Raw genomic sequence first — 13,150 nt, 5'->3', positions numbered from 1 at the left:
GGAGGGTGAACCAACGGCAAAAGGAAGACCTTTCTCTCTGTCTCTCTCTCTCACTGTCCACTCTGCCTGTCAAAAAAAGAAATGTTAATGGATCTAAAGGGAGACATAAACTCAAATACAATAGTCCTGGGGGACTTGGATACTCTACTTTCAGCAATAGATAGATAAACCAGACAGAAAATCAGCCAGGAAACAACAGAGTTAATCAACAATTAGATCAAATGGACCTAACAGACATCTACAGAATTTTTCTTTTTTTTCTTTTTCTTTTCTTTCTTTTTTTTTTTTTTTTTTTTTTTTTTTTTTTTTTTTTTTTTGACAGGCAGAATGGACAGTGAGAGGGAGAGAGACAGAGAGAAAGGTCTTCCTTTTGCCGTTGGTTCACCCTCCAATGGCTGCCGCGGCTGGTGCACTGCAGCTGGCACATCGTGCTGATCCGAAGCCAGGAGCCAGGTGCTTCTCCTGTTCTCCCATGCGGGTACAGGGCCCAAGGACTTGGGCCATCCTCCACTGCACTCCCGGGCCACAGCAGAGAGCTGGCCTGGAAGAGGGGCAACCGGGACAGAATCCAACGCCTGGACCGGGACTAGAATCCAGTGTGCTGGCGCTGCAAGGCGCAGGATTAGCCTAGTGAGCCCAGGCACCCCTCTCAGGGCTGCATTTATTTTTGATTTCCAGCATTAGCCGAAGTCAGGAGCCTGGGACTTCATCCAGGTTCCTCAGATGGGTGGCAGGGTACTTGCACCATCTTGCACTGTCCTCCCAGGAGCATTAGCAGGAAGCTGGATCAGAAGCTTAGCACCTGGAACTTGACTTGGTGTCCATATGGGATGATGGTATTGCAGGCTTAACTTGCTGTACCACAATGCCAGTCCCTCTCCTTTTTCTTCTTTTTTTTCCCACAGATTTCAGCTCAATGCATTAAGTGCTTGCTAATTACTCACTACGTCCCTGTCTTTATTAAATAGGTGCTGTGCGCCAAACACTGCATGTGACATGGATCTCAAAAACAAAATGTTGAATTTGGTGGGAAATAAACACATTTTATCGAGTTATGTCTCTTTCAAAATGACTTCATTACCCTATTCCCTTATTTATGTACCAAAATTATAAACCACTCCAATATCTGAATGAATGAGTACCTAAGACTAGAGAGGCACTACGGGGAATTTTTTTAAACACTAAACTTCTGTTTCCTGTCCACTAGAAATTTATATTCTGCCATTTACACATAGTAGAATTTGTGAGCATGACAGGAAAGTGTTAAATTATATGGAACAGAACCTCAGGATTGGGAAGGCCATAATGATGTGTTTGTTTCCTGTGGCTGCTGTAAGAAATCATCACAAACCTGGCAGCTTCAAACAACACACACTTTCCTACAGTTCTGGAGGTGAGAAGTCTGAAATCAGCACTGATTGACTAAGATCAAGGTGTCAGCAGGGCCATTACTTCTGAAGGCTCCAGGGAAGAATGTGCTTTTCTCAAATGTGTCTTCTCCACCTTCTAGAGGAGTTTGCCTTCTTTGGATCCTGGCCCCACATCACAAGGGCTTTTCTTCCTCTGATCCCAATATCTTCATCACATCCCCTTCCCTTGTACTCGGATCCTCCTGCCTTCTTCTCCTAGGGAACTCTGTGATTGCATTGGGCCCACCTGCATAATCCAGGACAATCTCATTTCAAGGACATTAATTTAACACAGCTGCAAAGTTGCCAGGTGAGGTAACAGTCAGACTCCAAGTAATTGAACACAACTTCTTTGTGGGGTCAGTGCGGGGTGGAGGGAGGCATTGTTCAGCCCATCACATATGTGCACTTTTTTTTTTTTTTTTTGACAGGCAGAGTGGACAGTGAGAGAGAGAGACAGAGAGAAAGGTCTTCCTTTTGCCGTTGGTTCACCCTCCAATGGCCGCCGTGGCCAGCGTGCTGCAGCTGGCGCACCGCGCTGATCCAATGGCAGGAGCCAGGTACTTACCCTGGTCTCCCATGGGGTGCAGAGCCCAAGTACTTGGGCCATCCTCCACTGCACTCCCTGGCCACAGCAGAGAGCTGGCCTGGATGAGGGGCAACCGGGACAGAATCCAGCGCCCCGACCGGGACTAGAACCCGGTGTGCCCGCGCCACAAGGCGGAGGATTAGCCTATTGAGCCACGGAGGTGCCGGCAATATATGCGCACTTTTAAAGTACACAACTGGGAAGTAACTACAGAAATGTTTTTAATTTAATAGAAGAAATGGGATTTAAGCCATATGTTGAAGGACAAATCAAGGATAACCTGAAGAGAAAAATTAGTACAGTCTTCTAGTCTGCAATCATAATGCATAGCAAGAACATATTCAGACTCAAGAGTTTCAAGGCATTAAATGTCTTTTGGGGAAGACAAAAGTAATGCAGATTAAGAGGTTAATAGAAGAACCTAATAGAGAGAGGTACTGCATAATCTATTTTTTTAAGATTTATTTATTTATTTATTTATTTGAAAAGCAGAGCTACAGAGAGGCAGGGAGAGAAAGGGAGAGGGAGAAAGTCTTCCATCCACTGGTTCACTCCCCAAATGGCTACAACAGCCAGAGCTGTGCCAATCTGAAGCCAGGAGCCAGGAGCCTCTTCTGGGTCTCCCACGTGGGTGCAGGGGCCCAAGTACTTGACCCCTCTTCTACTGCTTTCCCAAGACATAGCAGAGAGCTGGATAGGAAGTAGAGCAGCCAGGACTGGAACCCGTGCCCACATGGGATGCTGGCACTACAGGTGTCGACTTTACCCAGTGAAATCAGCAAATTTACTCAAGTGAATTAGCAAATGTGAGAAACCTCTCTCATACCCACTTGCTCTCTCTCTTTCAAATATATAATTTTAAAATAATTTAAGAAGACAAAAGATAACACAAAATGCAGTCATATATTTCTACCTAAGTTAGTTCAAGGAAACAATACACAGAAATAATTGAACTCTGCATATTTATTTACAGCAAAAAATAAGACCATTAGATTTCAACTTTGAAATTCAAATAAGGGAGAGCAAATATAATGCTATAAATAGAACAAAACCATTTGTCCACCTTTCAGTTTTGCTGTGTTCTTTAAATTTTCCTATTCCTTTTCATTTTTGCTAACCTACAGGGAGAAGGTAGGCAGGCGATACAAGAAAGAAAAATTCCATGAATATTTTCTATGCCTTTTATGGATCACTTCTCCTATATTTAGAATGTGCTGAGACTTGATAATGTCTTCTCCCAGTTTGACCTACTTCGTTTCCACCCTCCCCCTTTATCTCCTTTCATCCCTCTTCAAAATCAGAAGAAAGAAGGAAGGCAAAGATTTGAGTGAGAAAGACATAAGGGCCAGGGCTGCAAGGAAAGGGGAAGGTACACGTAACAGGTTGTGACCGCACATTTCTAGTGGACTGAAACGTTGAAAATACCAGCACATCCATATAGAGTGATGCTATTATAAAAGTTAAAAAAAAGGGAATTGTAGGTGGAAAATCAATGGAGTTTGGGTAATAGAGAAAAGCAGTTTACCATTTTGCCTATGGTTAACCAATTTGAAAAGATATTTTCTTAAGCAATTTTAACTGATTTTATATTTCCTTGAGAATATTCTTTCACATGAGCAATGTACTAAAATATTTCCACCCACTGCAACTCTGCTATACTTTCCATCCTTCCTTCCTTGCATTATGTAACAAATATATTTTTACAGGGATTGTTTCATCAACTCCTCCTAATCCTGCCTCCAAAATGTTGTGTATGAAAAAAATGCAGAAGTCAAAAGCAAAGGCTTTTGAAACTTTTAAGAAACAGAACACAATAACTAGAAATAGATTTCAGGTGAAAATATAAGCCAAGCTTTGTTGAACATTCTGTTTTTATATAAAGATTTTGTATTAAAAGGAAAACTTGAAATTCATCTTCCCTTATCTCTTTTATTTCTGTCATTAGGGGTCACTGGAGACACCACCTCAGGTGCTGCCTCTGCCAGGGCAGGCCAGGTCATGCTCCAGTAACAACCCTTACAGCGCGGGGGCTTACCACACTCACACGTGGCCTGTGAAGGGCTCTGCCCCAGGCTTTTCTTAAATACAGTTTTCTTTTTAGAGCACTTTCAGGTTCACAGTAAATTAAGCAGAAAGTACATCGTTCTCATATGTCCCCTGACCTCACGCATGCGCATCTCACTATAGACATCCCTCACCAGAGTAACACGTTTATTCACTGATGCACCGTTATCACCCAAAGTGCATCGTTAATATCAGGACTCAGGCTTGATGTTGTATGTGTTATGACAGAGGTAAAATGCCACTTATCCACTATTATAGTATCATACAAAATAGTTGCATTGCTCAAAAAATCCTACAGGCTCTCCCAATTCAACCCTTCTTCCCCCAACCACTGGCAACCACTGATTTTTTTTTTTTTAATGTCTGCAAAGTTTCGCCTTCTCCAGACTATCAGAGTTGGAATCGCACAGTTCATAGCTTCTCAGGACAGCTTCTTCCACTTAGCATATGCATTTAAATTTCCCTTATGTCTTCTCATGGTCTGATAGCTTATATCTTCTTAGTGTTGAATAGTAGTCCACTGTATGGATGTGCCACAGTTTATTCACCTATTGAAGTTTTGGGAATTATGAATTAAGCTGCTATAAATACTCTTGTACAGGTTTTTATGTGGATGTAAGTTTTCAAATCACTCGGGGAAATACCAAGGAGTGATATTTCTGGATCATAGGGTAAAAAGTATGTTTGGGTTTATCAGAAACTGTACCATCTTTCAAAATGAGTATAGCATTTTGGATTCTCATCAGCAATGAATGTTTCTGCTGCCATACTCCTCACCAGCATTTGGTGTTGTCGGTCTTTTGGATTTTACCTTCTATGATGAGTGTGTAGTAGTATTTCATGACTGTTTTCATGTGGAGTTCCCTGATGATACACAATGTTGAACATCCTTCCACAGGCTTATTTGCTAACCATGTACCTTCCTTGGTGAGGTGTCAGTTCAGATCTTTTGACCATTTTAATCAATTTGGGATGTTTTTAATTACTGAATTTTAAGAATTCTTTCTATATTTTGGAAAATAGTTCTTTACTGCATATGATTTGTGCAAGTATTTTCACCCAGTTTCTTGCTTACTTTTCCATTCTTTTCTTACACAAGAACCTAGTTTTTTACACAAGAACCTAGTTCATTGTGTCTCCATGTATATAGAGCAGATTCTCAAATCTCCCACAAAAGCACCTAATCAGATTTGACTTTTATAGTTCAAGACACCTTTTTGAAGTTTGCAGCAGTGGAAATAGCAAAGGACTTGTTGTCAAAAGATCTGTTGCAAGCCCTGCTAAGATCATGATTAGCTGTATTATGATTTTTTAAATGCAAGTGGAAAAATCCAAAGCCACCTACACAAAAACTAGGAATTTATTCGCTCTCTAATTTGAGTAGATCCAGTCTCAGAGATTGGTGTATCCATTTACTCCCAATTAAAGAATATCTCTCGGGCCAGTGCTGTGACACAGCAGGTTAAGGCCCTGGAGTGCGATGCCAACATCCAATATGGGCACTGGTTCAAGTTCCAGCTGCTCCACTTCTGATCCATCTCCCTGCTAATACAGCTAGAAAAGCAATAGAAGATGGTCCAAGTGCTTGGGCCCCTGCACCCATGTGGGAGACCTGGAGGGTGCTCCTGGTTCCTGGCTTCGGATTGGCTTAGCTCCGGCCATTGCAGCCATCTGGGGGGGGGGGGGGTGAACCAGTGGGTGGAAACCCTCTCTCTGCATCTCTACCTCTCTTAGTAATTCTGTTTCAAATAAATAAAATAAATCTTTAAAAAAGAAAAAGAATCTCTCTCAGGGCCTGCACTGTGGCACAGTATGTTAAGCCACAGCCTACAGTGCAGCATCCCATGTGGGCACAAATTCAAATCCTTGCTGCTTCACTTCCAGCTCCCTGCTAATGGCCTGGGAAAGCAACAGAGCATGGTCCAAGTCTTTGGGCCCCTGCCACCCACTTGGGAGACCCAGATGAAGCTCCTGACTCCTGGCTTCAGTCTGGCCCAGCTCTGGCCATTGTGGCCATTTGGGGAGTAAGCCAGCAGATATGGAAGATCTCTCTCACACTCTGTCTCCCTGTCTCTTTGTAACCCTGCCTTTCAAATAAATAAGTAAATCTTTAAAAAAAAAAAATTCCTTCCCTCTCTTCAGTTCTCCACCCTGCTTTCCTCTCCACAAGCTTCACTTCTGCAACTCTCTGGAAGCAAAGCAGCTCCCACTTTTCACAGCCCTTGCAGTTCCAAGTGAGGCCAACGCACTGCTGCCATTCATTTATTTCAATCCCTTAAAAAAAAACACCTCATCTAGCTTGGAGCACAGGCCCACCTTACAGCCCTCTGCACGCAGAAGGCTATGACACACAGGCAGACCTCTTGGTTGACTGTCCTGCTCAGAGTTACAGAAAGGCACAGGGGTAGTTACCTAAAAGAAAAAAATAGTCCTGTTACCAAAAAAGAGGAAGGAAACTGACTCAAACAAAACAACAGATGTCCACTATATCAGTTATTATGTTTTAGTCATTCCTTTCTCTGTTTTTTTTTTTTTTTCATCAGTAAAAGAGGCATGGTAATGATAGCAGCAGACCCATTACTGGACAGTTCTTGTAAGAATCAAACACCTGATAAGACATATGAAAGCTCTGTAAACTGTAAAGCACTATTGCAAATAACAGCAGCCCCTAACTGAGCACTTATTACAGACAAGGAGAAATATTATTTCTTATTAGTACCTTGATTACATAAAGAAGGGTAGCTTGAAATGTCTGTGGAAAATGTAATTAAAAATAAGTTTATTTTTAGGGCAAAATAATTAGAAATGCATGTATACTTGGGGTATTCAAAAATTTTATGGGGAATGTGTACTATGAAAAAAGCATGGATGGATGCCAAAAACATTTTTGCCCCAAGATAAACTTAACTTTTAAAAAACCTTTTATTAAGGGGCTAGTACTGTGGCACTGTAGGCTAAGCTTCCACCTGCACGTTGGCATCCCAGCTGCTCCTCTTCAGTTCCAGCTCTCTGCTGTGGCCTGGGAAGGCAGTAGAAGATGGCCCAAGTGCTTGGGCCCCTGCACCCGCATGGGATACCCTGAAGAAGCTCCTGACTCCTGGCTTCAGATCAGTTCAGCTCCAGCTGTTGCGGCCATCTGGGGAGTAACACAGAGTTGGAAGACCTTTCTCTCTGTCCCTCCCTCTCTCTGACTATAACTATACCTCTCAAATAAACAAAATCTTTTTTAAAAAAAAACCTTTTATTTATTTTTATTTACTAGAAAGGCAGAAAGAAAGACTGAAACATATAAACAGGACTCTCCCATCTACTGGTTTACTGTCCAAATACCTGCAATAGCAGAGGTGGACCAGCCTAAAGCTGGGAGCCCAGACCTCAATCTTTTAGCCACATGGGTGGCAAGGACCCAAATAATTGAATGATCACCTGTGGCCTCCAGGGAGCACATTAGCAGAAGCAGAGCCAGGATTTGAACCCAGGCACTCTGGTATGGAATGTGGGCACCACAAAGGGTCTCTTAATCACTATGCCAAATGCCCACCCCAAATTTATCTTTTAATTCCATTTTTCTATAAACTTTTTGAACTGTCATCGCGCTCACCAACCTTAATGTAATATTTTAGACTCTAGATTTCTTAAGTAAACTTTCAATTTGGCTTCTTAAGTAGACTTCCCTTTTGGAATAAGAAAGATGAAATGGCTTCAAAGATGGCTTCACAATTTTATGTTTTATTACAAATTTGCAGGGCCGGTGCTGTGGTGCAACGGGTTAAAGCCCTGGCCTGAAGCACTGGCATCCCATATGGGCGCCGGTTCTAGTCCAGGCTGCTCCTCTTCCAATCCAGCTCTCTACTATGGCCTGGGAAAGCAGTGGAAGATGGCCCAAGTGCTTGTGCCTCTGCACCCATGGGGGAGACCTAGAAGAAGCTCCTGGATCCTGGCTTCGGATTAGCACAGCTCTGGCCATTGCAGTCCTCTGGGGAGTGAACCAGCGAGTGGAAGACCTCTCTCTCTTTCTGTCTCTACCTCTCTCTGTAACTCTTTCAAATAAATAAAATAAATATTTAAAAAAAAAATTTACTTCTTTTGTACGAGTCAACCTCATACAGTAAGCTAGATTTTTAGGAGTAAGTGTTCCCTGGCTAAGCTGACAGTGAGGTTTCAGACCTGCAGAATTGGAAGAGCAAGTTGCGAAGGACAGAGATCACCACCGACAACAAGGCTTTCTCTACCAGGACGCTAAGTTCAGAGATCTGCTCTTACTTGGGGGAGGGGTGGGGTGACTCCTCCCCTTCCTCCTTTCTCTGCTCCTCCTCTTCCTCCTCTTATCCCTCTTCCCTATCCACTCTTCTGCTTCCTCTTCCTCCTCTTCCTCATTGTCTTCTTCTTCTCCTATATTATGATGTCTGACAGTAAATGAATATTCATAACATTGAGTGGTGATCATTTGGAATATATGATTTTAGACAATTAGTGAAAATAGTGTCAAGTGTTTATTCATTCAAAGAACTTCAGATCTTTAACTTCTCTTCATAGTCATCTTATTCTAAAGACAGTGACTTTTCCACCTGGGGTTTTCACAAAATTTGTTTGCCAGTCTTATAAGGAGACATCAAAGTAGTCAACAGTCATTATCACTTTACTCTCTTTCTGTTATGCAGAAAGTATGACTCTAATAACTTTAGGTATCAGACATTATTCTAGTACTCAGCTTTCCTTTTAGGACAGATTTATTTAAATTAACTAGGACATATTAATCATGCTTCATCTTAAATGACTAACAACAGTACTTGCACTAGCTTTGCAAAAATAGTCCTGCTTCTTACTTAAAATGTTCTCTTCAAAGTGTTTCATGTGCTAACTATGAATAATTTCCAAATATTCTTCAGACCAAAGAGTGAGATGATATATAAGGATTCAATTTCTTTATAATATGAAGAGGTCAATAACACAAAGAGCTCAGGGTTTCCAATTATTTTTTCAATTTAAAAATGCCAGTGGATTGAGTAATTTCTAAATTATTACCCTAGTCTTTGGCCTTCTGGTGAATTTCTTGTCAACATCTTTTGAATTATTTTATGAAAGTGCTGTCTTTCTAATTAATTATTCACTTGCCTTCATCTTAAAGTATTTTTATAAGCTACTCATTTAATTGACCAGATGAAAGAGCACATATGAAGGCATTAATTTTTATTAACAGCTAAAGACTTCAGAATGTCATTTTTTCCTTCTGAATTTTCAGGAAGTCTCTATTATGTGTTTCCAGTGGGGAAAAATTGGCTTTAATTTAATTTACTTAATACAAAGATAAATATAGTCTGCTAATATAGTAGAATTAATTCCTAAATGTCAATGACAACTGCAGGATTTTCTCAGTCCTGAATGCCCTCACTGCCATCCTCACCAACCCCCTTATATCAGTTATGAGGGCCTGTGTTCTCAACCTGTAGCTGGGTTTGGCCAGTGGGAGGCACTGGTAGGAACTGGAGGCTGTGAGATTGGAAGGGGGAAATTAAAGCAAAAATCAAGGTTTTCCTTCCACTTTCCTTTTTTTGCTTTAAGAAGCAACTAGAGCAGTACTTGGCTCTCTCATCTGTTCCCTGCTCCCCACTTAAGAGTCCCAGGATGATCTCAGTCTTGTTGGGTGTGTTAGCCAAGATCTAATTAATAGAGAGAGAATTCACAGAGTAATCTGAAAAGGAAAATTTAATATAAAGAATTATCCACCACATGGACATTGGGGTAAATCAAGCTTGGCCAGTATTGAAAAAATAGAATTCAAAAGAATATAAGGTAGCAAATACAAGAGGTACTGTGACTACCCAGGCTGAGGTGGAGGGTCCAAGTGGTGACCTCTCCAGCCCCACCAAGACTAAGATCCAGATCTTACTGGAGCCAGAACAGCCATGGCTCACTGGGTGATAGAGGAATTTGCTGAGCTGCTATGACAGCAGAAACTGCTGGGATACTAAAGAAAGCCATGACATGGAGATGCCACAACTAACTCACTGCAAAGCTACCCTAAGGGATACTCTAAGATACCGCCCACAGGAAGTTACAGTGTACATTGGCTAGGAATGACTGCAGTAGATGCATGCACTGTAGGAGCATGTAGAAGTCACTCATGTTGCAGGAGCCAGGCAACACAGAAGCTGCACATACACTTCAGAAGCACTGGTGGAAATCAGGAGGACATGAATAAACCCTTCCTCCTGCAATGCCTCAACTGACAAAGCTTAAGATCATGCCAACTGACAGAGAAATGCTTACAGAACCTTTATGAGGGTACTTCAAAATCTCCACGAGAAATGGATTAAAAGATAAGTCATTTTGATGCAAAAGATTTGAAACCCCTTTTTGCCTAAGATACTCATTTCCCATGAACTATTTGAAGACACTTGTATTGGTTTTCCATTCCTATGGAACATAATACCATAAACGTAGTGTCTTAGATAACACAAACGTATTATCTCCCAGCTCCTGTGGCTTAGGAGTCCAGCACATTTTGTCTGGGTCCTCTGCTAAGGGTCTCACAAGGCTGAAATTAAGGTGTCAGAAGGCTACATTCTACCTGCAGCTCCCACTGGGAAATGTCCACTTCCAAGTGCATTTAAGTCATTGGCAGAATTCAGTTCCTGCAGGTGCATTCGTTGTGTTTTCTGCAGGCTGTTGACTGGACATCACTCTCAGCCACTAGAGGTCACTCTTGCCATGTGGCCCCTTCCACGGGCCCTCTTAAACTGGCTCTCCTCTCTCACCAACAGTCTAATCCCTCTCAAAGGGGAGACTGATTAAGACAGGCCCACTGAAGTGAAGCTAAGGCCATTACCCCCAGAGGCAACTGCTGCTAGACACGGGCAGAGGAGCGGTCTGCGGTGCCCTCCTTCGACCTGTAGGGGACCTGCTGCTTCCCCACAGTTGGCACATTCTGCCTGAACTTTTTATCCTCGGCAGCAGCTTCAGAGGCCTCTGCATCCCAAACTGTTCCCCCAGTGGTGTGCCAGCTTAGAGAGTCCTATGAGAGCCAGGGCAAAGTCTACTGATCTTCCAGTGCCCTACTTGTTTGGGCAAATTGACTGTCACTCTCGCAGGATGGCACATCTTGGTCTGTTCACCACATTTGCTGTGTCCATCCAGGACCCTGCCTCTCCCCAGGAGTCAGAAATTCCTCCTTCTTCACAAGACCACTCCTGTCCCCAGAATTTGGAACTGTTTGTTTGCAATGGTCTGGGGCCTCATACACCACCCAGTGTTGGTTCCCAGGAATCTGTGACCTTCCAGGAGGTGGCTGTGGACTTCATGGAGGAGTGGCCCTTCCTTGCTGGATTCCTCTCAGAGAAAGCTGTGCATAGACCTGATGCTGGAGAACTACAGCAACTCACTTCCTTGAGATATCAGGTTGGCAAACCCAGCCTCAACTCACACTTGGAACAAGAAGAGGCACCGAAGACAGAGGAGAGCAGGATTCAGCAAGACACTTGTCCAGAGTGGGAGACTCCATCTAAAACCAAGTGGTCAGTTCTTATGGGAAATATTTTTGGGAAGTAAACATCCAGTGGTGCCACAATGGGAAGCACTCATCCAGGGGAGAAATCCACTGAATATGCTCACTTGTTTTAAGTTTTAAGCCTGAACACTCCTCTTAGCAGACGGGAAGGCCTGCTGGCAAGAGGCCCTATCACTGCCGTGACAATAGGGCAGGATTCAGAAACAGGTCACATGTAAGCCAACACATGAGCATGTATGATGGGAGAAAAATGCATGCATGTCACCAGTGCCAAAAATCCTTCTCCACAAGCACCTCCCTCACGCAGCACTGGAGGACACACACCCGGGAGAAGCCCCGCGAATGCAGTGACTGCGGGGAGGCCTTCAACGACCCCTCCACACTGAGGAGCCGCAAGAGGACTCACCTCAGAGAGAAGCCCTTTGACATCAGCCAGTGTGCAAATGCATTCCGGACCCTGTCTGCCCTGAAGACACACATGAGAGTGCACACTGGCGAGAGACCTTACAAGTGGGACCCGTGTGGGAAGGCCTCTGGCAGGCGCTGCTGCCTCATCGCACACAAGAGGATGCACACAGGGAGAGGCTCTCCCAGTGTCAGGACTGCAGGAAAGCTTTCCAGCATCCCTCCCCTCTGAAAGAGCACGTCAGGAACCACACAGGGGAGAAGCACGCAGTGTGGCGAAGCCTAACTTCAATTTGCACAAGAAGAACCACACGGTGGAAAAATCCTACGAGTGTAAAAAACGGCGGAAGTGCTTTGGTGATCTCGTGTCCCGGAGGAAACACATGAGAATTCACATCGTCCAGAAGCCCACTGAGTGTCGACGGTGTGGGAAGGTCTTCAGGAACCAGGCCATCCTGAAGACACACTAGAGAAGCCCTACGGCTGTGAACTGTGCCGGAAAGCCTTCAGCACCAGCTCGACCCTCACCGCACACAGGAAAACACATACCCGAGAGATGCGCTAGCAGCGCGCTGCTGCCTGCGGCAAAGTCTTTGGCGATTATCTGTCCCGGAGGAGGCACCTGAGCGGTCCCCTCGTGAAGAAGCCTATTGAACGCCGGCAGTGTGGGAAGGCCTTCAGAAACCGGTCCACCCTGAAGACGCACATGCGAAGCCACAGTGTGACCACTGCGACAAGGCCCTCAGCATCGGCTCCAACCTGAGCGTGCACAGGAGGATACACACCGGGGAGAAGCCCTAGACCGCCAGGCCTGCGGGAAGGCCTTCAGCGACCACTCCGCCCTGAGGAAGCACGTGGAGACCCACGGAGGAGAGAGGCTCTTTGTGTCCTTGATATGGAAGAAGCTACGGTGAGTGCCGCGGCCCGAACGGGAACAGGAGCACACCTGGCACAAGGAAGCCAAGACGCCCTTATGAGCACAAGGGAATACACGCAACTTGGGGAGAGATCCAATTTGTGTGATGCCTGTGGGAAGACTTGAGCTGTCTCTCATCACTTGGGAGATTTGTGAGAGCTCACACGGGGTGGAGAGAATGTATGTTTCTGTGGTGTGGCGACAGCTTCTATGTAGAGCCAGCTCTTATTCCTAACAGAAGTTAGAGAGAGAAAAACCAT

The 13,150-nt window shown here is 44.1% G+C and overlaps 1 pseudogene; it reads left to right on the top strand.

The window, feature by feature from the left end:
- Nucleotides 1–11,154: 11,154 nt before the first annotated feature.
- Nucleotides 11,155–12,888, top strand: LOC100354628 (zinc finger protein 317 pseudogene; annotated as a pseudogene).
- The last annotated feature ends 262 nt before the right edge of the window (nt 12,889–13,150 follow it).

The sequence above is a fragment of the Oryctolagus cuniculus genome, chromosome 12 (genome assembly GCF_964237555.1).
Source record: "Oryctolagus cuniculus chromosome 12, mOryCun1.1, whole genome shotgun sequence".
Taxonomy (NCBI): domain Eukaryota; kingdom Metazoa; phylum Chordata; class Mammalia; order Lagomorpha; family Leporidae; genus Oryctolagus; species Oryctolagus cuniculus.
Note: the sequence above shows the minus strand (reverse complement) of the source record. Positions and strands in the feature narration are given on the sequence as shown.